We start from the raw sequence: 24,146 nt of genomic DNA, 5'->3' as shown, positions 1-24,146 counted from the left end.
CATCACACATATTCACTTGTGAAGTTTGTCAGTTAATTAACAAATATTAATTTAATCTCTACAATGTGCTCTACAGCTTGAAACTTGCTGGGGAAAATAAAAAAAAGACATAGGATACAAGGACCTTGAATTCAGGGTCTATTAAGTTGAATACATAAGATCAAATAATATTCTAATATATATCAAAAGACTTAAAAGCTTTCCAAACTTTCAGATCAGTCAAATCTAGTCAGAAAAATACAACCTGAGGAAATTATCATAAGCATATGGAAAGAGTTAATTATATGCATGGTCATTAAAGTATTGATTAACAATAGTTTAAAACAGCAAACTAAAAAACTGCAATCTCAATAATAGGAATTTCTCCAGAAATTACAGTGCTCCCATACAACTGCACGTAATGTCATCTAGATGACTGTGAAAGGATACTTACAACATATAATGCACAGTCATGATTTCTTGTTAGGTGGAAAACATATATCTTACTGAAAAAGATGTAATTTTTGCATTGTCAATGCTATCTATAAGCTATCTCCCTCTTCTCTGAGAACTGTCCTTCGGATCATAGAGACCCCATTTCAGTTTTTTAACAGTGACTTGTGTCTGCTGATTGGATCTCCTGGCCCAAGTTGGGCAATCAAATTCTGCCTTTTAGTAATTTGAAATTGAAATTTACAAATGCTAGTATCTTTCTGTTGGTGCCTTGAATACAGCATGACTAATTCACATGCTGGTTTACAATGATTTACATTTAACTACACATATGGGGAAGCAAAGAAGTGTACCTACAGAGAGAAAGGAATGACAACATCTATAAAAAGGGGAACTGAGGACAGAAACCATGTGTTTTCAGAAGGTTCTGATGACCAGTTCCAGTTTCTAGCCCTGACTTTGGAGTCCATTAGACAACCCCCTTCCTTTTAATAATTCTCTTTGTTCTCTAAGCTGGTCTGACAGGCTTCCTGGTTACTTGCGACCCAAATCAGATCTCCTATTTGAAACCAAGAGTAATTTCTAAGAATGTTCGGAATACCATCATTGCTAATAGGAGGTATCTGGGCATTTGTGACAGTATATAGGACAAGATGATGCTAAAAATTGTATCCTTATACTCTTGACTTGATGAAACTCTCATGGGCAAAGTTTTTAAAAAACATTTTGGGGAATGTTCTTTTGAATGAAAAATGTACCTGGTTTGTGAAGATACTTTCCTATTGTTAAGAGCCTCCTATTGTTAGAGCTCACAAACTAATTGGCTTTCCAGTCCAGGGCTTAGCATGTCAGCTCATGCTGGCAGATGGTTCCACCTGGAACCTAACCCAATATTAAGTCTGTAGTTCCCCATTTGATTGGAAATGTCAGCTCTTGGTTCAGTCCCCAGATTCCACATTGGGAATTATTGGTGGTTCAGTCTGCATCCCCATTTGTTTGGGTTTCCTGGTTCAATATTTTCTTCAGTCCCTATTTCCATATTGAGAATTGTTGGTGTTACACTCAAGGCCTCTACTGGCCAATCCAGAGTAACATCTCTTTGTTTACTGCTGAGTTGATGTGCTCATGTTCATCTTGTTTTGTGTAAAAAAAATTAGTGGGCATGGTTCAAGACTTAAAAGCTGTTAGAGTGCTAACCATTTAACTCAAAGACTTCTGTGTTAAGAAAACTTGGTCATGGACTACATTAGCTTGACACTAGGTCACCTGCCAACCTCAAGAAAATTTCCATGCAATGAGGTATACAGTAAAACACCACAGCAGCCCCAACTTGGTGGCAAGCTCCTCTTAGGCATTAATTTGGCTCTGAGAGACCCAAGGCCTAGCTAAAGAAATGAAATCCTTTATTCCAAAGAGTTGAACATGCCACCTTCCAGCATAACTATTTATTTTATATCTAAGAGTTGCAGTCTTGGAAGCTGTAGATATCTATAAAAATGGCAAAATCTTACTAAAATTTGAGTCTTGAGAACTTGGCTTGGTAACTGTCAGGATGGAGGCCCCAATATGTGCTTGGACAGAAATATGGGTTAAACTTCATTTGTAGCTAGGGTCCTGCCAACCTGCCAGCCCTCAATCTAAAATTACAATGGCCAGTATGAGAAATGACTCAGTTAGACAAGATCATTCATTTAAGAAGTAAACTTCAAAGCAAGGAATCCCAAATCAACAAGTAGAATGGGATACCTATTTTAATTGGCACATAGAAGCCTCCAAAACACTTCAAAATTCCAAAATAGCTTTATTGAAAGTTTCATTGCAAATGGCTAATGAAAAATTAAAGATATAAAAAGAATCTAAAATAAAGGACTGACATTAACTCCTATGATTCCCTTTGTTCTTACTTTTTATTTTTAAAAAAATTTTTAAAAAGATTTTATTTATTTATTTGACAGACAGTAGGCAGAGAGGCAGGCAGAGAAAGAGGGGGGAAAGCAGGCTCCCCACCAAGAAGAGAGCCCGATGTGGGACTCGATCCCAGGACACCGGGATCATGACCTGAGCCGAAGGCAGAGGCGCTAACCCACTGAGCCACCCAAGTGCCCCTGTTCTTCCCTTTTAAAAAAGCACTTATTCTAGTAATACTGAGTTGTCTTTCCACTCCGAAGACACTACAAGATCATAAAAGTCCACCAAGTCACTGGCCCTCCATATCTATCCTTGAAGGAGGACTCCATAGGGTCCCTCCTAGTATTGATGGTACTCTTGAGGAATTTTCTGATACACAGTCATGATAGTTTTTAAACAGCCAAGAGGAAATAAAAATTAAAATTAATGGAAACTTTGCCAAATTTTGATAGATACCAGAGCCTGCAGATGAGATCCTGAGAAAACTGGCAAAAGCCAATCACATCTTACCAGGAAGATGGTGGCAGAGTACAAGGGCTCTAGGTTTGCTTGGTGTTGCAAATACAAATAGATAGGTACCAATCATCCTAAATACCCCAGAAATTGACCTGAAGACTGGCAAAACAAAGTTCACATCTAAAGCTAGAGAAGCTCAAAAGATGGTAGAAAGTGTGGAGACCTGGTTTAGAGGAGAAATGGATCACGGGTGCTGTGGAGGGGAGGGAGTCAAAGTCATGGAGAAGGGTGAGAGAGAGGAGCACAGAGGGGAACATACTAAGAGAATGTTTCCCCATACCTATTGGCTTGGAAAGCGAGAGGGGCTGAATTTTGAAGTTCTTGAAACCAGAGTCTTAAAGCCTGAAGTTACTTACACTAAGCTCTACTCCTTGCACTCTTGTGGAACTGCCCTTTTCGTCAAGCTTACCTCAGTCCTGGTAAGTGGGCCCCCTCCCCTAGAAGACCAACACAAAAACCTACCCCTACCATGTCTCCCGGCCAGAAAATTTTACATGGTCTTGGTTCCCTCATTTCACAAGGAGACCAGAGGACACCTAGTTAAAACTTGTAATATTCAGGCCAGGGACTAAACACTGCCCACAGATAGCAAAGAGAGTTTCCACATGACTGGCCTGAAGGATAGAATAATCAGAACACAAGAGCAGCGTGCAGGCAGCACACATTGGAGATAATCCCTGATGCACTAGGCCCTGACCACTTCTTCATAAGACCATTACTTTCAGGAGTAGGAGACATAACTGGTTTCTCTAACATACAGATGCAGCCAAAGACTTAGACAAAATGGGAAGACAGAAATATACCCCATGTCAAAGAACGAGATAAGAACAAAGTCAGAGGTCTAAGCAAAACAGTATAAACAACATGCCTCATGGAGAATTTAAAGCAATGATCATAAGGATACTCACTGGACTTGAGAAAAGAATAGAAGACTATCAGTGAGACCCTTATGACAAAGATAAAAGACTTAAAAAAGAAACAGACGAAGAGCATAATAACTGAGATTAGAAACACACTTGATGCAATTAACAACAGGTTGGAAGAAGAGGAATGAATTAATGTGCTAGAAGACAGAGTAATGGAAAGCAACGAAGCTGAACAAAATAAAGAATTATGCAAAAGAGAATAGTTTTAGGGAACTCAGGGACTCTATCACAGTAACATTCCTATTATAGGAGTCCCAGAAGAACAGAGAAAAAAAGAAGCAGAAAACTTATCTGAAGAATTAGTAGCTAAAAACTTCCCTAATTTTGGGAAAGAAACAAATATCCAGATCTAGGAGGTATAGAGAACCCCTAATAAAATCAACAAAAATAGATCCACACCAAGATATATTATAATTAAACTGGCAAATGTTGCAATGAGGAAAAAAATCCTAAAAGCAGGAAGACAAAAGAAGACAGTTACTTATAAGGGAAAAAGCTTATCAAATTTATCAAAAGTCTATCAAATTTTTCAGTGGAAACTCTCCAAACCAGATTGTACTGGCATGATATATTCAAAGTACTGACTGGGAAAAATCTGCAGCCAAGAATATTCTATCTAGGAAGGCTAACATTCAAAATAGAAGGAGAAATAAGGAGTTGCACAAACAAAAACTAAAGGAGTACATCAGCACAAAATCAGCCCTGGAAGAATTACTAAAGGGGACTCTGAGTGGAAAAAAAGACCAAAAGTGACAACATGAGGGTAGAAAACACAAAAGTAGTAAAAATGAATATTTCTACTAAAAAACAGTCAAGGAACTCACAGAATAAAAGGATATAAAATATAACAACATATACTTAAAATGACCATCAACTTAATTTCAGACCGCTATATGAAGAAGACGTTATATACAAACCTAATGGAAACCACAAATCATAAAGTATTTGTAAATATGCAAAGAATAAAGATAAAGAAATCCAAATATATCACTAAAGAAAACCAGGAAATCATAAGAGAAAGATAAGAAAGGATCAGAGAACATCTCCAGAAAAACCCACAAGTCATAAAATGGCAATAAATATATATCTATCAATAATTACTTTGAATGGAAACGGACTGAATGCCCCAATCGAAAGATATAGGATATCAGAATGGATAAAAAACCAGGACTGACTGTATGTTGCCTATAAGACCTCATTTTAGATATAAAGACACCTGCATATTAAGACTGAGGGGATGGACAAAAAAGTCAGGGTAGCAATACTTATATCAGACAAACTCGTCTTTAAAACAAAGACTGTAACAGAGACAGACCTATATAATAATAAAGGAAACAATCCAACAAAAAGACAATAATTATAAATATTTATGTAACCAACATGAGAGTGCCCAAATACATCAAACAGTTAATAACAAACAACAAGGAACTAATTGATAATAAACTATAATAGTAGGGGACTTTAACACCCCACTTATATCAAGGGACAGATCATCTAAACAGAAAATCAGTAAAGAAACAGTGGCTTCGAATGATACATTGGACTAGATAGATGTAAAAGATATAGTCAGAACATCCCATCCAAAATTAGCAGAATGCACAATCTTTTCAAGTGCACACAAAACTTCCCCAGACTAGATCACATATTAGCTCACAAAACAGGGCTCAACAAATTCAAGAAAATATGTCATACCATTCACCTTTTCTGACCACAAGAAATTCTACAAATACATGGAGGCTATAAAAAATTCTACTAAACAATGAATAGGTCAACCTAGAAATAAAAAGGGAGATAAAAAATACTTGGAAACAAATGAAAATGAAAACACCATGGTCCAAAATCTTTGGGATGCAGCAAAAGTAGTTCTAACAGGGACATGTATAGCAATACAGGTTTACCTCAAGAAGCAAGAAAAATTGAAAGTAAACAACCTAACTTAAAAAAGAACAAAAACAGAAACAAAAAACATAACTTTACACCTAAAAAAGCTAGAAAAAAATTTTCTCAAAAAACAAAAGTCCAGAACCAGATGGCTTCACAGCCAAATTCTACCACACATTTAAAGAATAGTTAATACCTCTTCTTTTTTTTTTTTTTTAAGATTTTATTTATTTATTTGACAGAGATCACAAGTGGGCAGAGAAGCAGGCAGAGAGAGAGGGGGAGGCAGGCTCCCCGCTGAGCAGAGAGCCCGATGCGGGGCTCGATCCCAGGACCCTGGGATCATGACCTGAGCCGAAGGCAGAGGCTTAACCCACTGAGCCACCCAAGCACCCTAATACTTCTTCTTTTTAAACTATTCCAAAAAAATGGAAAAAGAAAGAAAACTTTTAAATTCATTCTATGAGTACAGCATTACCATGATACTAAAGGCGATAAAGACACCACAAAAAAAGAGAAGTACAGGCCAATATCTCTGATAAACATAGATGCAAAAATTGCAAAAATTGCAAAAATCCTTATCAAAATGCCAGCAAACCAAATCCAACGAAACATTAAAAAAATCATTCACCACGATCAAGTGGGATTTATTCCTGGGTTGTGAGTATGGTTCAATATTCACAAATTAATCAACATGACACATCACATTAATAGAATAAAGGATAAGAACCGTACAATCATTTCAATAGATGCTAGAAAAACATTTGACAAAGTTCAGCGTCTATTCATGATAAAAACCTGCAACAAAGAAACACGTTTCTTTTTCCATGTTTCCCAAGAGGGAACATACCTCAATAAAATAAAGGCCATACATGAAAAACCCACAGTGAACATCATCCTAAATGGGGAAAAACTGAAAGCTTTCCCTCTACAGTCAGGATCAAGACAGGGATGTTCACTCTCACCACTACTATTTAACACAGTACTAGAAGTCCTAGCCACAACAATTGGACAGCAAAAAGAAATAAAAGGCATCCAAATCAGCAAGGAAAAAGTAAAACCTTCACCCTATTTACAGATGACTTGATACAATACATAGAAGACTTGAAAGACTCTACCAAGAATTGCTAGAACTGATAAAAGAATTCAATATAGCTGCAGGATACAAAATCAATGTACAGAAATCTGTTGCATTTTTATACACCAATAATGAAGCATCAAAAAGAGAAATTAAGGAATCAGTCCCATTTATAATTGCACCAAAAACCATAAGATACCCAGGAATAAACCTAACCAAAGAGATGAAAGACCTCTTTCACTGGTGAAGGAAATTGAAGATGACATAAAAAAAATGGAAAGATAATTCATGCTCATGCATTTGAAGAACCAATATTGTTCTACACAAAGAAATCTACACATTCAATGCAATCCCAATAAAAATACCAATAGCATTTTTCAGAGTGCTAGAACAAATAATACAAAAATTTGTATGGAACCACAAAAAAACCCAAATAGCCAAAGCAATCTTAAAAAAGAAAAGCAAAGCTGAAGTATCACAATTCTAGACTTCAAGTTATATTATAAAGCTGTAATGATCAAAACAGTATGGTACTGGCACAGAAATAGACAAATGTATCAATGAAACAGAAAAGAAAACTCAGAAATGAACCCACAATTATATGATCAGCTAATCTTTGGCAAGGCAGGAATGAATATCCAATGGGAAAAAGACTGTCTCTTCAACAGATGGTGCTGGGAAAACTGGACACCAATATGCAAAGGAATAAAACGGAACCATTCTTTTTCACCATACATGAAAATAAACTAAAAATGGATTAAAGACCTAAATATGAGACCTAAATTTGAGACCATAAAAACCCTAGAGGAAAGCACAGACAGCAATTCCTCTAATATTAGTAATAGCAACTTCTTTCTAGATATGTCTCCTGAGGCAAGGGAAATAAAAAGAAAATAAACTACTGAGAGTACATCAAAATAAAAACTGCATAGAGAAGGAAACAATCAACAGAACTAAAAGGCAACCTATGGAATGGGAGAAGATATTTGCAAATGACATATCCGATAAAGGGATAGTATCCAAAATATACAAAGAACTTATAAAACTCAAAATAACAATAAACAAATAATTCAAATTTGTCTTTGTCAAAAAACAAATAATTCAGGGGCACCTGGGTGGCTCAAAGAGTCCGCCTTTGGTTCAGGTCATGATCCCAGGGTCCTGGGATCGAGCCCGCATCGGGCTCCCTGCTCAATGTGAAGCCTGCTTCTCCCTTTCCCGCTCCCTCTGATTGTGTTCCCTCTCTCACTGTCTCTGTCTCTCTCTCTGTGTAAAATAAATAAATAAAATCTTTTTAAAAACCCAAATAATTCAATTAAAAAATGGGCAGAAGACATGAATAAATATTTTTCCAAAGGAGATATAGTGATGGTGAATAGGCAAATGAAAAGATGCTCAACATCATTCATCATTAAGGAAATACAAATCAAAACCCACAATGAGATATCAGCTCACACCAGTCAGAATGGCTAAAATAAAAAACACAAGAAAGAACAGAACAAGAAAGAACAGAAAAAAACACAAGAAAGAACAGGTGAGGATGTGGAGAAAGGGGAACTTTCTTACACTGTTGGGAATGCAAACTGGTGCAGCCACTCTGAAAAACAGTATGGCGTTTCCTCAAAAAGTTAAAAATTAGAGCTACCCTGTGATCTGGCAAACTTACTATTTACCCAAAGAGTACAAAAATACCAATGCAAAGGGATACACATACCCTGCTGTTTATAGCACCATGGTTTATAATAGCCAAATTATGGTAACTGAGCAAGTGTCTATCATTTTTACCAACCCCCCAAACCTCCCTGTTTATCTAAAATAACAACAACAAAAAAACCCACCAATAACCAACAAACTTGCAAGTATTGTAAAATTTCTAGCCTAAAGAAATAAAAGCGCTTCTTAGAGGAACTCGCTTTCTTTCCCAGTTGTTTTGAGATGTAAATGTCCTACCTGGTCTTCTCCAGGAGCCCTTCCAAGTCATCTCTTTGAAATACAAACTTTAAGTAGGTCATTATCAAAAGAAAAACAAAGGGGGTTGGGAATGTTATTTGAAACTTAGGCAAATAAAAAAATCTTAGGGGTCTTCTCCACAAATATTAGTAAAAAGTTTTCCCTGTCTGAGCAGGTAACCTTAACTTATTCCATCTGCCAAAAACTATTTGGATGCAACTTCTTCTGTAACTAGTAAGTTTTGTATTATTTACCTGATTCATGGCTAAAATTTTAGGATGGTAGTTACTTAGAAAAGTCTCAATTTGTGTCTGTATGTTTATGTGCGTCTATATATATTTGTGGTAGATTCGTGGTATTTTTCTACCTACAGATGGTATAGCCAAAATTAATTTGCAAAAGAACTTTATTTAATTGGTTTAAAGAGAATTAAAGATTCCCCCAAACTCTGAGAAATATAGAAACTAACCCAAACGTTTTTCAACTTTATGTAAGCTACATTTAATTATTAGTAAATAAAAGGTTCAAGTTTGTTGGTTTAGTTAAGACAGGCAAATCTTTAGAGTAATCAGTGTTAAGTATAATACATTTATCCTATCTAGGTTTAGTAAAGGCCAATTAAATTCATGTCATCTCTTTAAAAATTTGTCAGCAAGAAAAATAGCTTGGGGTGATAGCTGACTTCTCTTTTCACAGGTGGTCTAAACATAATTGTTAAGAACAAAGGATTTATTTTTTTTAAGATTTTATTTATTTATTGACAGATTACAAGTAGACAGAGAGGCAGGCAGAGAGAGAGAGGAGGAAGCAGGCTCCCTGCTGAGCAGAGAGCCCGATGCTGGACTCGATCCCAGGACCCTGAGATCATGACCTGAGCCGAAGGCAGCGGCTTAACCCACTGAGCCACCCAGGCGCCCAAGAACAAAGGATTTAAATAGAGTAGTGGGATAAGTGTTTCTAGGTGAACTCTTTAGCAATAATGATGTTTAATGGTATGTCTATCTAACTAGTTTCCAAAATTGTTTTGGTTACTTGAAACCTTAAAGTTATCCTAAAATAAGTTACATGATGACTAGTCTTTAAATATCTGAATCATTTTCAAATAAAAATACTGAAACATTAATCACTGAATATAACTGTATCCATTTTTTGTTTCCTTTCACAAAAGAAATAAAGATATTTTGATCTATTAGTAAACATGTTTTGTGCTACTTTGGAAATATTACTCTGAGGAAGAATATCCTTCTAGAAATTATGAATTTATAAATTTGCCAATCCACAGAATGCTAATGTAAGTACAGCACATAATTGCTTACTTCTCAGTTTTTACAAGGAATTCAGCATTGCAATGGTTGAAAATTCTTTTCCTTTAGGATTTTTTAAATTTTATTTTTTAAAAATAATCTCTACCCCCAACATAGGACTCGAATTTACAACCTGGAGATCAACAGTTGTGTGCTCTACTGACTGAGCCATCTAGGTGGCCCAGCTAAGCGTTAAGAACTCTAATTAAATATAAATTAAGTTAGTTGGGAATAATAAGGGTATAAGGAAACAACTATGTATAAAAGGTAGGTAAGGAAAGTAAAATGATTCATTATTCTATAATGAGAAAGAAGAAAAACATAGGACAAAATCAGAAGGGATATTTAAATAGTTTGTAGAAGGTTTGTGGAAAAGGAGCTTTGGAAAAGAATTTTATTTGTGGTCAATTGGCTAAAGTTGTAATTACTTTAAGTTTTTAAAAATGAATGAAATTTAATATCACTTGTACACTGGTATAAAATTAGAATTTAGCTGTTAAAAGAACAAAGTTTTCTTGGACTCTTAGGCTGCTCTTGATAAGATATTGTGAAATGTTTTTCTTTATTTTAAAGTAATCTGCCTGGACAGCAATGGGTTTGTGTCTTATCAAAATAATTTTTTGTGTTTATGTTATCCTTATCATCAGGCCTTTGATGATTTAAGTAAGCCCAATCTTTCTTTAACATCTTCTATTGTCACTTTGGTTAAATGGGTAACTAAGTATTATTCCACAGTGACCTTGATCATATCTAATCAAGGATTTTAAAACTGTTTTGATATTTTTGACAAACTTCTCCAAATTCAAACTCTAAATTAAGTTTTTTTGACCTTGAATGAAGCTTCAGGATTTTCCTGAGAGTCACTGGGACATATAAAACTTTGTTCTCTCTCCTTATGAAAAGACAGATTTAGACCAATTAGGCTTATTTGATATGTTAAAGTATGTGGGAAGCATTGTCAGGTAAGAAATAATACTAAGCCTCTTTCTGTTGTATTAGTGTAGGTAAATGTTATAAGTGTTCTGGAAATTGTACAAAATTCCTAGAAATCTGGTATGTCCTAATATAATGTTGTCAGTCACATATATACCACATATTAAGATATTACAGAAGTAACCGAATTTCCTTGTCTCTTTCATTAAAATGAACTCTCATCAGACCCTTAATCATGTTCATTTTTAAGTCTTTCATCATTTACAGACAGTTATGACTGTGATGCTGTTGCAAAAGTGAGACTCATGGAAAGGACCCTAACAAGAACTCTTGATATAGACTCTGCTGCCAAATGCACCAGGTATTAAACCTTGAGTGCCTATTTCACAACTGAAGAAGGCTCAACCTGACTTCTGTTCCTAGGCAAACACTGGAGACCTTCCAAATCACATTGACCAAGAAGAGAAATAGCTGACGCTTAAGTAGACTGCTTCCACCTAAGACCCTGGATGAAAATTTAATGCTTTACCTAAAACAGAACATTTTCTTATTCTCCTTTTTCCCTTTACTCTGGCATTGGCCTGGAAAGGTAACACTATCATTTCTATCAGGCCATTGTAACTGGGAGCAATATTTTGAATGCTGGATTTTTCATCAAAAACTCCAATCAGTCCATAATGCTAAAGATCCCCTGGTTCTTCCTGTGACCAATTTTTTTTGCCTATTTCCAATCTTACCATAGACTACACTTACAGACTTACAATTTCTTGTCTTTACCTTTCTCTGATTATAACTATACTTGCCCAAATTTTTTTTTATTTTTTAAGAAAGAAAGTGAGAGAGAGAGAGAGAGAGAGAGAAGGAGAGAGAGAGAGAGAGAGGAGGGGGAGGGGCAGAGGGAGAGAGAGCATCTTAAACAGGCCCCATTACCAGCATGGAGCCCAACTTGGGGCTTGATCTCGTGATCCTGAGATCATGACCTGAACTAAAGTCAAGAGTCAGATGCTTAACTGACTTGAGCCACCCAGGCTCCCGTGTACTTGCCCAATAAGACAGAAATATCTTTGTAAGTCATGATATATTTGCACCCCCATGTTCTTATGATTATCCAAATCAGATGTGCCCTTAATCGTTGAAAGAGCTGACCATCAGCACCCATCTTGGCAATGAGTTTAGAACAACTTAAAAAAAAAGAAAGATTTTATTTATTTGAGAGAGAGTGTGTGTGAAAGTGAGAGAGAGAGCACAAGTGGGAAGGAGGAGGAGGAGGAGGGAGAGGGAGAGACAGACTCCCTGCTGAGCAGGGAGCCCAACTCCCAACTCTGGGCTCCATCCAAGGACTCTGAAATCATAACCTGGACTGAGGGCAGATGCTTAACCAACTGAGTCACTGAGGTGTCCCCAGAACAACTTTTTATTTCAGGCTACGAGATTTACTTCTCAAATGCACTGAAAACCTAATTGGCCCCCTGGCTTGAATGGGCAAATGCAACAATTCCCATGAATGATTCCATTAACAGTCCCACCTTGATGGAATGGTTTGTGCCCTGACAGGGTTTTGTCTGTGGTGGTTTTGAGCCTATGAATACTTTTTTTTTTTAATTTTTTATTTTTTATAAACATATATTTTTATCCCCAGGGGTAGAGGTCTGTGTATCACACTTCACAGCACTCACCAAAGCACATACCCTCCCCAATGTCCATAATCCCACCCCCTTCTCCCAAACCCCCTCCCCTCAGCAACCCTCAGTTTGTTTTGTGAGATTAAGAGTCACTTATGGTTTGTCTCCCTCCCAATCCCATCTTGTTTCATTTATTCTTCTCCTACCCACGTAAGCCCCCATGTTGCATCACCACTTCCCCATATCAGGGAGATCATATGATAGTTGTCTTTCTCTACTTGACTTATTTCACTAAGCATGATACGCTCTAGTTCCATCCATGTTGTCGCAAATGGCAAGATTTCATTTCTTTTGATGGCTGCATAGTATTCCATTGGGAATATATACCACATCTTCTTGATCCACTCATCTGTTGATGAACATCTAGGTTCTTTCCATAGTTTGGCTATTGTGGACATTGCTGCTATAAACATTCGGGTGCATGTGCCCCTTTGGATCACTACGTTTGTATCTTTAGGGTAAATACCCAGTGGTGCAATTGCTGGATCATAGGGCAGTTCTATTTTCAACATTTTGAGGAACCTCCATGATGTTTTCCAGAGTGGCTGCACCAGCTTGCATTCCCACCAACAGTGTAGGAGGGTTCCCCTTTCTCCGCATCCTCGCCAGTATCTGTCATTTCCTGACTTGTTGATTTTAGCCATTCTGACTGGTGTGAGGTGATATTTCATTGTGGTTTTGATTTGTATTTCCCTGATGCCGAGTGATATGGAGCACTTTTTCATGTGTCTGTTGGCCATCTGGATGTCTTCTTTGCAGAAATGTCTGTTCATGTCCTCTGCCCATTTCTTGATTGGATTATTTGTTCTTTGGGTGTTGAGTTTGCTAAGTTCTTTATAGATTTTGGACACTAGTCCTTTATCTGATATGTCGTTTGCAAATATCTTCTCCCATTCTGTAAGTTGTGTTTTGATTTTATTAACTGTTTCCTTTGCTGTGCAAAAGCTTTTGATCTTGATGAAATCCCAATAGTTCATTTTTGCCCTTGCTTCCCTTGCCTTCGGCGATGTTCCTAGGAAGATGTTGCTGTGGCTCAGGTCGAAGAGGTTGCTGCCTGTGTTCTTCTCAAGGATTTTGATGGATTCCTTTTTCACATTGAGGTCTTTCATCCATTTTGAGTCTATTTTTGTGTGTGGTGTAAGGAAATGGTCCAATTTCATTTTTCTGCATGTGGCTGTCCAATTTTCCCAGCACTATTTATTGAAGAGGCTGTCTTTTTTCCATTGGACATTCTTTCCTGCTTTGTTGAAGATGAGTTGACCATAGAGTTAGGGGTCTATTTCTGGGCTCTCTATTCTGTTCCATTGATCTATGTGTCTGTTTTTGTGCCAGTACCATGCTGTCTTGATGATGACAGCTTTGTAATAGAGCTTGAAGTTTGGAATTGTGATGCCACCAACGTTGGCTTTCTTTTTCAATATCCCTTTGGCTATTCGAGGTCTTTTCTGGTTCCATATAAATTTTAGAATTATTTGTTCCATTTCTTTGAAAAACATGGATGGTACTTTGATAGGAATTGCATTAAATGTGTAGATTGCTTTCGGTAGCATAGACATTATCACAATATTTATTCTTCCAATCCAGGAGCATGGAACATTTTTCCATTTCTTTGTGTCTTCCTCAATTTCTTTCATGAGTACTTTATAGTTTTCTGAGTATAGATTCTGTGCCTCTTTGGTTAGGTTTATTCCTAGGTATCTTATGGTTTTGGGTACAATTGTAAATGGGATTGACTCCTTAATTTCTCTTTCTTCTGTCTTGCTGTTGGTGTAGAGAAATGCAACTGATTTCTGTGCATTAATTTTATATCTTGACACTTTACTGAATTCCTGTACAAGTTCTAGCAGTTTTGGAGTGGAGTCTTTTGGGTTTTCCACATATAGTATCATATCATCTGCGAAGAGTGATAATTTGACTTCTTCTTTGCTGATTTGGATGCCTTTAATTTCCTTTTGTTGTCTGATTGCTGAGGCTAGGACCTCTAGTACTATGTTGAATAGCAGTGGTGATAATGGACATCCCTGCCGTGTTCCTGACCTTAGCGGAAAAGCTTTCAGTTTTTCTCCATTGAGAATGATATTTGCGGTGGGTTTTTCATAGATGGCTTTGATGATATTGAGGTATGTGCCCTCTATCCCTACACTTTGAAGAGTTTTGATCAGGAAGGGATGCTGTACTTTGTCAAATGCTTTTTCAGCATCTCTTGAGAGTATCATATGGTTCTTGTTCTTTCTTTTATTGATGTGTTGTATCACATTGACTGATTTGCGGATGTTGAACCAACCTTGCAGCCCTGGAATAAATCCCACTTGGTCATGGTGAATAATCCTTTTAATGTACTGTTGAATCCTATTGGCTAGTATTTTGTTGAGTATTTTCGCATCTGTGTTCATCAAGGATATTGGTCTATAGCTCTCTTTTTTGATGGAATCCTTGTCTGGTTTTGGGATCAAGGTGATGCTGGCCTCATAAAATGAGTTTGGGAGTTTTCCTTCCATTTCTATTTTTTGGAACAGTTTCAGGAGAATAGGAATTAGTTCTTCTTCAAATGTTTGGTAGAATTCCCCCGGGAAGCCGTCTGGCCCTGGGCTTTTGTTTGTTTGGAGATTTTTAATGACTGTTTCAATCTCCTTACTGGTTATGGGTCTGTTCAGGCTTTCTATTTCTTCCTGGTTCAGTTGTGGTAGTTTATATGTTTCTAGGAATGCATCCATTTCTTCCAGATTGTCAAATTTATAGGCGTAGAGTTGCTCATAGTATGTTCTTATAATAGTTTGTATTTCTTTGTTGTTAATTGTGATCTCTCCTCTTTCATTCATGATTTTATTTATTTGGGTCCTTTCTCTTTTCTTTTTGATAAGTCGGGCCAGGGGTTTATCAATTTTATTAATTCTTTCAAATAACCAGCTCCTAGTTTAGCTGATTTGCTCTATTGTTTTTTTGGTTTCTATTTCATTGATTTCTGCTCTGATCTTTATGATTTCTCTTCTCCTGCTTGGCTTAGGGTTTCTTTCTTGTTCTTTCTCCAGCTCCTTTAGGTGTAGGGTTAGGTTGTGTACCTGAGACCTTTCTTGTTTCTTGAGAAAGGCTTGTACCGCTATATATTTTCCTCTCAGGACTGCCTTTGTTGTGTCCCACAGATTTTGAACCGTTGTATTTTCATTATCATTTGTTTCCATGATTTTTTTCAATTCTTCTTTAATTTCCCAGTTGACCCATTCATTCTTTAGAAGGATGCTGTTTAGTCTCCATGTATTTGGGTTCTTTCCAAACTTCCTTTTGTGGTTGAGTTCTAGCTTTAGAGCATTGTGGTCTGAAAATATGCAGGGAATGATCCCAATCTTTTGATACCGGTTGAGTCCTGATTTAGGACCGAGGATGTGATCTATTCTGGAGAATGTTCCATGTGCACTAGAGAAGAATGTGTATTCTGTTGCTTTGGGATGAAATGTTCTGAATATATCTGTGATGTCCATCTGGTCCAGTGTGTCGTTTAAGGCCTTTATTTCCTTGCTGATCTTTTGCTTGGATGATCTGTCCATTTCAGTGAGGGGAGTGTTAAAGTCCCCTACTATTATTGTATTATTGTTGATGTGTTTCTTTGATTTTGTTATTAATTGGTTTATATAGTTGGCTGCTCCCACGTTGGGGGCATAGAGATTTAAAATTGTTAGATCTTCTTGTTGGACAGACCCTTTGAGTATGATATAGTGTCCTTCCTCATCTCTGATATAGTGTCCTTCCTCATCTCTGATATAGTGTCCTTCCTCATCTCTTATTATAGTCTTTGGCTTAAAATCGAATTGATCTGATATAAGGATTGCCACTCCTGCTTTCTTCTGATGTCTATTAGCATGATAAATTCTTTTCCACCCCCTCACTTTAAATCTGGAGGTGTCTTCGGGCTTAAAATGAGTTTCTTGGAGGCAACATATAGATGGGTTTTGTTTTTTTATCCGTTCTGATACCCTGTGTCTTTTGACAGGGGCATTTAGCCCATTAACATTCAGGGTAACTATTGAGAGATATGAATTTAGTGCCATTGTATTGCCTGTTAGGTGACTGTTACTGTATATGGTCTCTGTTCCTTTCTGATCTACCACTTGTAGGCTCTCTCTTTGCTTAGAGGACCCCTTTCAATATTTCCTGTAGAGCTGGTTTGGTGTTTGCAAATTCTTTCAGTTTTTGTTTGTCCTGGAAGTTTTTAATCTCTCCTTCTATTTTCAATGATAGCCTAGCTGGATATAGTATTCTTGGCTGCATGTTTTTCTCGTTTAGTGCTCTGAAAATATCATGCCAGCTCTTTCTGGCCTGCCAGGTCTCTGTGGATAAGTCAGCTGCCAATCGAATATTTTTACCATTGTATGTTACAGACTTCTTTTTCCGGGCTGCTTTCAGGATTTTCTCTTTGTCACTGAGACTTGTAAATTTTATTATTAGGGGTGTGGGCCTATTCTTATTGATTTTGAGGGGCATTCCCTGAACCTCCTGAATTTTGATGCTTGTTCCCTTTGTCATATTGGGGAATTTCTCCCCAATAATTCTCTCCAGTATACCTTGTGCTCCCCTCTCTCTTTCTTCTTCTTCTGGTATCCCAATTATTCTAAAGTTGTTTCGTCTTATGGTGTCACTTATCTCTCGAATTCTCCCCTCATGGTCCAGTAGCTGTGTGTTCCTCTTTTGCTCAGCTTCTTTATTCTCTGTCATTTGGTCTTCTATATCACTAATTTTTTCTTCTGCCTCATTTATCCTAGCAGTGAGAGCCTCCATTTTTGATTGCACCTCATTAATAGCTTTTTTGATTTCAACTTGGTTAGATTTTAGTTCTTTTATTTCTCCAGAAAGGGCTTTTATATCTCTCGAGAGGGTTTCTCTAATATCTTCCATGCCTTTTCGAGCCCGGCTAGAACCTTGAGAATTGTCATTCTGAACTCTAGATCTGACATATTACCAATGTCTGTATTGATTAGGTCCCTAGCCTTCGGTACTGCCTCTTGTTCTTTTTTTTGTGTTGAATTTTTCCGTCTTGTCATTTTTTCCAGATAAGAGTATATGAAGGAGCAAGTAAAATACTAAAAGGGTGGCAACAACCCCAGGAAAATATGCTTTAACCAAATTAGAAGAGATCCAAAATCGTGAGGGGGGAGAAAGGGGATAAAAAGAGGTTCAAAAGGGAAGAAAGAAAAAAAAAGAAAAGAAAAGAATAAAAAAAAAATAAGAAAAATATAAAAAATAAAATATATATATATTGGATAAACTAGTTAAAAAACGTTAAAAAAGAAAAAGGTAAAAGTTAAAAAAAATTTACCAGAAGGCAAGAAAAAAAACAAAAAACAAAAAAGAAAAAATTTAAATTAACTGCAAGACTAAAAAAAATCACAGGGAAAAAGCCATGAGTTCCGTGCTTTGCTTTCTCCTCCTCTGGAATTCTGCTGCTCTCCTTGGTATTGAAACCGCACTCCTTGGTAGGTGAACTTGGTCTTGGCTGGATTTCTTGTTGATCTTCTGGGGGAGGGGCCTGTTGTAGTGATTCTCTAGTGTCTTTGCCCCAGGCGGAATTGTACCACCCTTACCAGGGGCCGGGGTGAGTAATCCGCTCGGGTTTGCTTTCAGGAGCTTTTGTTCCCTGAGCATTTTCCGGAGAGTTCCGGAGGACGGGAATACAAATGGCGGTCTCCTGGTCTCCGGCCGGAGGAGCCGAGAGCCCAGGGCCCCACTCTTCAGTGCGCCCTCAGAGAACAGCGCCGAGTTACTCCCGTCTGCCTGACCTCCGGCCGAGTTCCGAGCTCACGAGCCTGCAACTGGTTCAAGGTAACACCGAGCTGTGAGCTTACTGTCGGCTCTGTCTCTGTAGCCGGCTTTCCCGTTCCAATACTCGTAAGCTCTGCAACACTCAGACACCCCCGATCCTTCTGTGACCCTGCGGGACCTGAGGCCACGCTGACCCCGCGTGGGCTTCGCCCCGGTTTAGCCTCTGGAGCGATGTCCCTCAGCGGAACAGACTTTTAAAAGTCCTGATTTTGTGCGCCGTTCCTCCGCTGCTTGCCGGGAGCCGGCCCCACCCCGGGGTCTATCTTCCTGTCGCTTTGGATTCACTTCTCTGCCAGTCCTACCTTTCAGAAAGTGGTTGTTTTTCTGTTTCTAGAAGTGCTGTTCTTCTTCTCTTTGATCTGCCGATGGATTTGCAGGTGTTTGCAATCTTTAGATAAGCTATCTAGCTGATCTCCTGCTAGCTGAAGTAGTCTCAGCCTGCTACTTCTCCGCCATCTTGACTCCACCCTGAGCCTATGAATACTTCTATGTTGGGTACACAACTGGGCAATGTGTCTTAGGTTGTCTAATTATTCCTTTAAATGTTCACAAACTGGGACATCTCACTGGTAAGTTCCCTTAAATTTACATTGTCAAGTTAGAAAAGACCTACCAGGAGGGATTCACAATTCAGGATTTGCTTATTTTGGCTAGACGGAGTGAGTACAAATGAGGCTATTATCACAGGGAGGGAAAGAGGGGGAGGCAGGAGGGGGACTCTGGGCTGAGTGTAGAGCCCCAAATGGGATTCAATCTCATGACTCCGTGATCAGGACCTGAGTCAAAATGAAGAGGCAGATGCTTAACGGACTGAGCCACCCAGGCACCCCATTTGACTTATTTGATTTTGATTGGTTTAGGCAATGGAGACCATGCCTTTGAAGTACAATCCAGATATTGGGAATTATTCTGTTCATAATAATCAGAATTGTTTCCTTGTGTGCTATATTCTCTCAAAAGTTTTAAATGCATGTTCATAGTTGCAAATCACCATGCAAATAATCTCCCTGATATTAGATCTTCAGAAAATGAATGGATTAAAGAGAATGTACAACTTAACCAATGTGAACCTGAAGTTGTGGTGTGTGAATACCATAGTGATTCAGCAAAAAGACGTCACAACCTATGACTACCACAGAGTGGCAAAAAAGGCAAGAACCTCAGAGTGGTAGCTGTGAGTGGCACCAATGCCTTAAATTTTGGTCACATCTCTCAGGCTGAAAGCCTGATTAAAATGGGGCTATTGTTAAGAAAAGAGACCACAGGCCCCAAATGGGTGCCAAGCTCCATGTTACCAAACAGACTTAATATCTAACTTAATTACAATTTCAACCTTCCCTAGGAGGGGAATCTAGAATTACCTGGTCAGCTCCAGTGAGATAACCCTCCTGCAGTCCCCTCAAGGAGGTGACCTTGTTACAAAGAATCCACTCCTGGCTAATAACTTTCCCTTTTGCCTATAGGTCTTTCATTTTGTACAGCTCTTTGGAATTCCTTTCTATCTGCTAGATGGGATGCTACCTGTGTAATGAATCACTGAATAAAACCCATAAGACCTTTAAAATTTACTCAGTTGAATTTTTAAAAACAAAATCTCTATCAGAAGAGGCCTAAATTTTTAAAAATTGGAAAGATATAGTAAGTATCCTAAAATGAGTTTTAGTGTTCTTCAGAGTTAACATGCACTGTGGGGTGTTGACTATGCCTGGGGCAGGACAAAGACATTAAGAATGTGATCCACACACTTCTGTCTTCCTAGGTGCAGGAAAAGGGAGCCAAACAAGCAGATCTTGCATGACCTCAGTTCTGTTCTTGGAATCACCCTCTGTTCACTTCACACATTCCTGGCATGTCTTTCATTCTCTCGTGGCAGAGAGCAAGTGGAGTTGCCAGGTTACTGTTGATGAAGAGTAGCTTTTAGAATCAAAGTCAGTGTCAGTGTCCTGGTTCTGAATAATTTATCTTGCTCGCTGGAGCATGTTAAATAATAACTATTGGTTGGTGCTAAGTCTGTAGGATCTCACTCAATCCATAATTTGAGTGTCTATGATGGATATATCACTTTTTCTTTTTACTATTTTTCAAGTATAAAATGGATGTGATATATTTCCCTTCGAGTAGTACATGGTATAGTCATTTGGCATTAAATCATAAAAACAAAATTTTTAATTATTGTATTTTTTAGGTCGTTAATTTTTTTTTTTTTTAGATTTTATTTATTTATTTGACAGAGAGAAATCACAAGTAGGCAGAGAGGGAGAGAGAGAGAGAGGAGGAAGCAGGCTCCCTGCTGAGCAGAGAGCCCGATGCGGGACTCGATCCCAGGACCCTGAGATCATGACCTGAGCCGAAGGCAGTGGCTTAACCCACTGAGCCACCCAGGCGCCCAAGTCGTTAATTTTTTTATTATGTTATGTTAGTTACCATACAGTCCATCATTAGTTTTCGATGTAGTGTTCCATGATTCATTGTTTGCATACAACACCCATTTCTCCATGCAATCCGTGCCCTCAATATCCACCACCAGGCTTACCCATTCCCTCTGCCCTCTCCCTTCTAAAACCCTCAGTTTGTTTCCTGGAGTCTATAGTCTCATGATTAATCTCTCACTCTGATTTCTCCCTTCATTTTTCCTTATTCCTACTTTCCTCCACACTATTCTTGTTCCACAAATAAGTGATACCATACTATAATTGACTTTGCTTGACTTATTTCACTTAGCATAATCTCCGCCAGTCCCATCTATGTTGATGGAAAAGTAGGGTATTCATCCTTTCTGACAGCTGAGTAATATTCCATTGTGTATATGGACCACATCTTCTTTATCCATTCATCTGTTGAAGGGCATCTTGGCTCTTTCTACATTTTGGCTATTGTGGACATTGCTGCTATGAACATTGGGTGCATATGGCCCTTCTTTTCACTACATCTGTATCTCTGGGGTAAATACCCAGTAGTGCAATTGCAGGCCATAGGGTAGCTCTCTTTTAAATTTTTTCAGGAACCTCCACACTGTTTTCCAAAGTGGCTGCACCAAATTGCATTCCCACCAACAGAGTAAGAGGGTTCCCCTTTCTCCACAACTTCTCCAACATTTGTTTTTTCTTGCCTTGTGGAGACCAGTGGGTCAGAACTTGCCATTCTAACTGGCAAAAATGTGGTTTTGATTTGAATTTCCAGGATGACTAATGATGATGAACACTTTTTCATGTGTCTGTTAGCCATTTGTATGCCTTCTTTAGAGAAGTGTCTGCTCATGTCTATGCCCATTTTTTGACTTGGTTATATGTTTTTTTGGGTGTTGAGTTTGAGAAGTTCTTTATAGATCTTGGATATCAGCCCATTGTCTGTAGTGTCATTTGCAAATATTTTCTCCTATTCTTTGGGTTGCCTCTTTGTTTAGTTGACTGTTTCCTTTGCTGTGCAGAAGGCTTCTATCTTGACAAAGTCCCAAAAGTTAATTTTCAAAAATTTTGTTTCCCTTGTCTTTGGAGACATGTCTTTAAAGAAGGTGCTGTAGTTGATGTTGAAGAGGTCACTGCCCATGTTCTTTTCTAGGACTTTGATGGATTCCTGTCTCACATTGAGGTTTTTCATCCACAAAGAGTTTATCTTTGTGTATGGTGTAATAGAATGGTCCGTTTCATTATTCTGTATATAGCTGTCCAATTTTCCCAGCACCATTTATTGAAGAGACTGTCTTTCTTCCATTGGATATTGTTTCCTGCTTTGTCGAAGATTAGTTGACCATAGAGTTGAGAGTCCATATCTGGTCTCTCTACTCTGTTCCATTGGTCTACGTGTCTGTTTTTGTGCCAGTACCATGCTGTTTTGGTGATCACAGCTTTGTAACATAGCTTAAAACCAGGCAATGTGATTCCCCCAGCTTTCTTTTTCTTTTTTTAAAAAACATTTCCTTGGTGATTCAGGGTCTTTTCTGCTTCCATGTGAATTTTAGGATTGTTGGTTCCAGCATTTTGAAAAATGCCATTGGTATTTTGATTGGGATGGAGTTGAAAGTAAAGACTGCTCTGGCAGCATCATCATTTTAATGATAAAACAAAATTTATTAAATTAATGAGAAAATAGCTTTCAATTTTCCATATCAACTATTAAAATATCAAATTAGATTTGACCCCTAAAGTTGGAAGGTTTTAAATATGAGAAACAGTTCTCAGAAATGTGGGGGTCCCATTTTTCAGTGTCTTCTTCCTTTTGTTCAGCAGACTCAAAGTGGTATACTCTACATGGTTTTCAGAGGCCAGAAAACCTGGCCTCTATATTTCAGTTGCATTATGTGACCTCGGACAAACTTCCTCATACATCACAGAATTGTTGAGAGTAGTAGAATATAAGTAAGTCATCCATCCATATTATTATATATGTTTATCAGTAGACATAGGCTATATATTATAGTAGGCCTCCAGGAAATGGTAGCTATCTACAATTTATTGAAAAGATACTTTTACTTGCTTCAAAGTGCAAAAGATACAAAGAGGTACATGTCACTTTTGAAATCTTCTCACTTCTTTTTCTTAGTCACATAATATCCCTTCTTGGAGTCAACTGATGTATCAGTTTCTTGTGTATCTTGCTAGAGACATTTTGTATATCTACAAGCAAGAATTTATATTCTTTCCCCACCTTTTTTTTAATTGCTCGAAATTACACAATTCCATGTTTTCTTTTTTATCACTTGAAATCATCTTAGAAGTTGTTCATGTAGGTTAAATTTGTTTTTAAACAATTTGGCTAAATTAATTTAGACATAGCTGTGTATTTGTGTGTCTCTCTCCCACACGCACTGCACAGCAACTTATTATATAGGCATGTTCCAATTTAATTATCAACTGTAACCCTAACTATTGGATATTCATTCATTCATTCATTCATTCATTCAACAAATATTTATTGAAGGCTCACCGTGAGTCAGGTTGGGCCCTGGCAATGCGTCAAAGAACAAAACAGACACAGTCACTTCTTTCTCATTCTACTGACTATGAGGCTGGACATTTCATTTTGCCCCATCCTTTGCTGCGCAGTGCTTCTGAGCCCCACCCGCGCTCGGTGGGTCAGACTACCAGACGCGAGAATGAAGGCAGGCTCCGGGATAACGTGAAAACAGCCTCAGAAGAGGGCAGGGGTCCTCGGGGCGTCAGTCCCGGGTGTGAGAGCGGAGGCATGCTGCGTTCATGTCCCCTCCGCACTGTGGACAGCACCTGGAGACTCTGGAAACCGCTTCTTTAATTACGCCATTTATTGAGGGGGAACCGAAGACCGGGAGGGCGAAGGCTAGGGCAAATGCCCACCTCAGTCTGGGGTCGCGGGGGAAGCTGCGGGGCGCGGACAGGATCAGCGAAGTCAACGGTTTGGCAGATGGAACCGCCTAGGAAACTAGGCACCTTTGGACGTCTCCTAGAGACGCGCAGAAGGGAGGCCTGGGTCCCGCAGCACCGGTGGCGGGGCGGGCGGCTGGGGGCCCAAGCCCTTTAAACTCCAGGCGCGCGGGAACAGCGGCCCAACAGCCACTGGCGGGCGGGACTGACGGGCGGGGCCGCGGGGCGCGCGCCACAGCCGGCCAACGACCTTCTCCCCTTCCCCCACCCACCCGGCCTCGCCCCCTCGCCGACGCCCCTCCAATGAGCGACTCTCTAGCCTCCCGGCCCTGCCCGCACCCCCGACACTGACAACCCGCGCAGAAGGACGGTGGAGGCGGGGCTCCTGG

Source organism: Mustela nivalis, assembly GCF_964662115.1.
Source record: "Mustela nivalis genome assembly, chromosome: 13".
Taxonomy (NCBI): Eukaryota; Metazoa; Chordata; class Mammalia; order Carnivora; family Mustelidae; genus Mustela; species Mustela nivalis.
The sequence above is the reverse complement of the archived record's forward strand: the minus strand, read 5'-3'. Positions refer to the sequence as shown.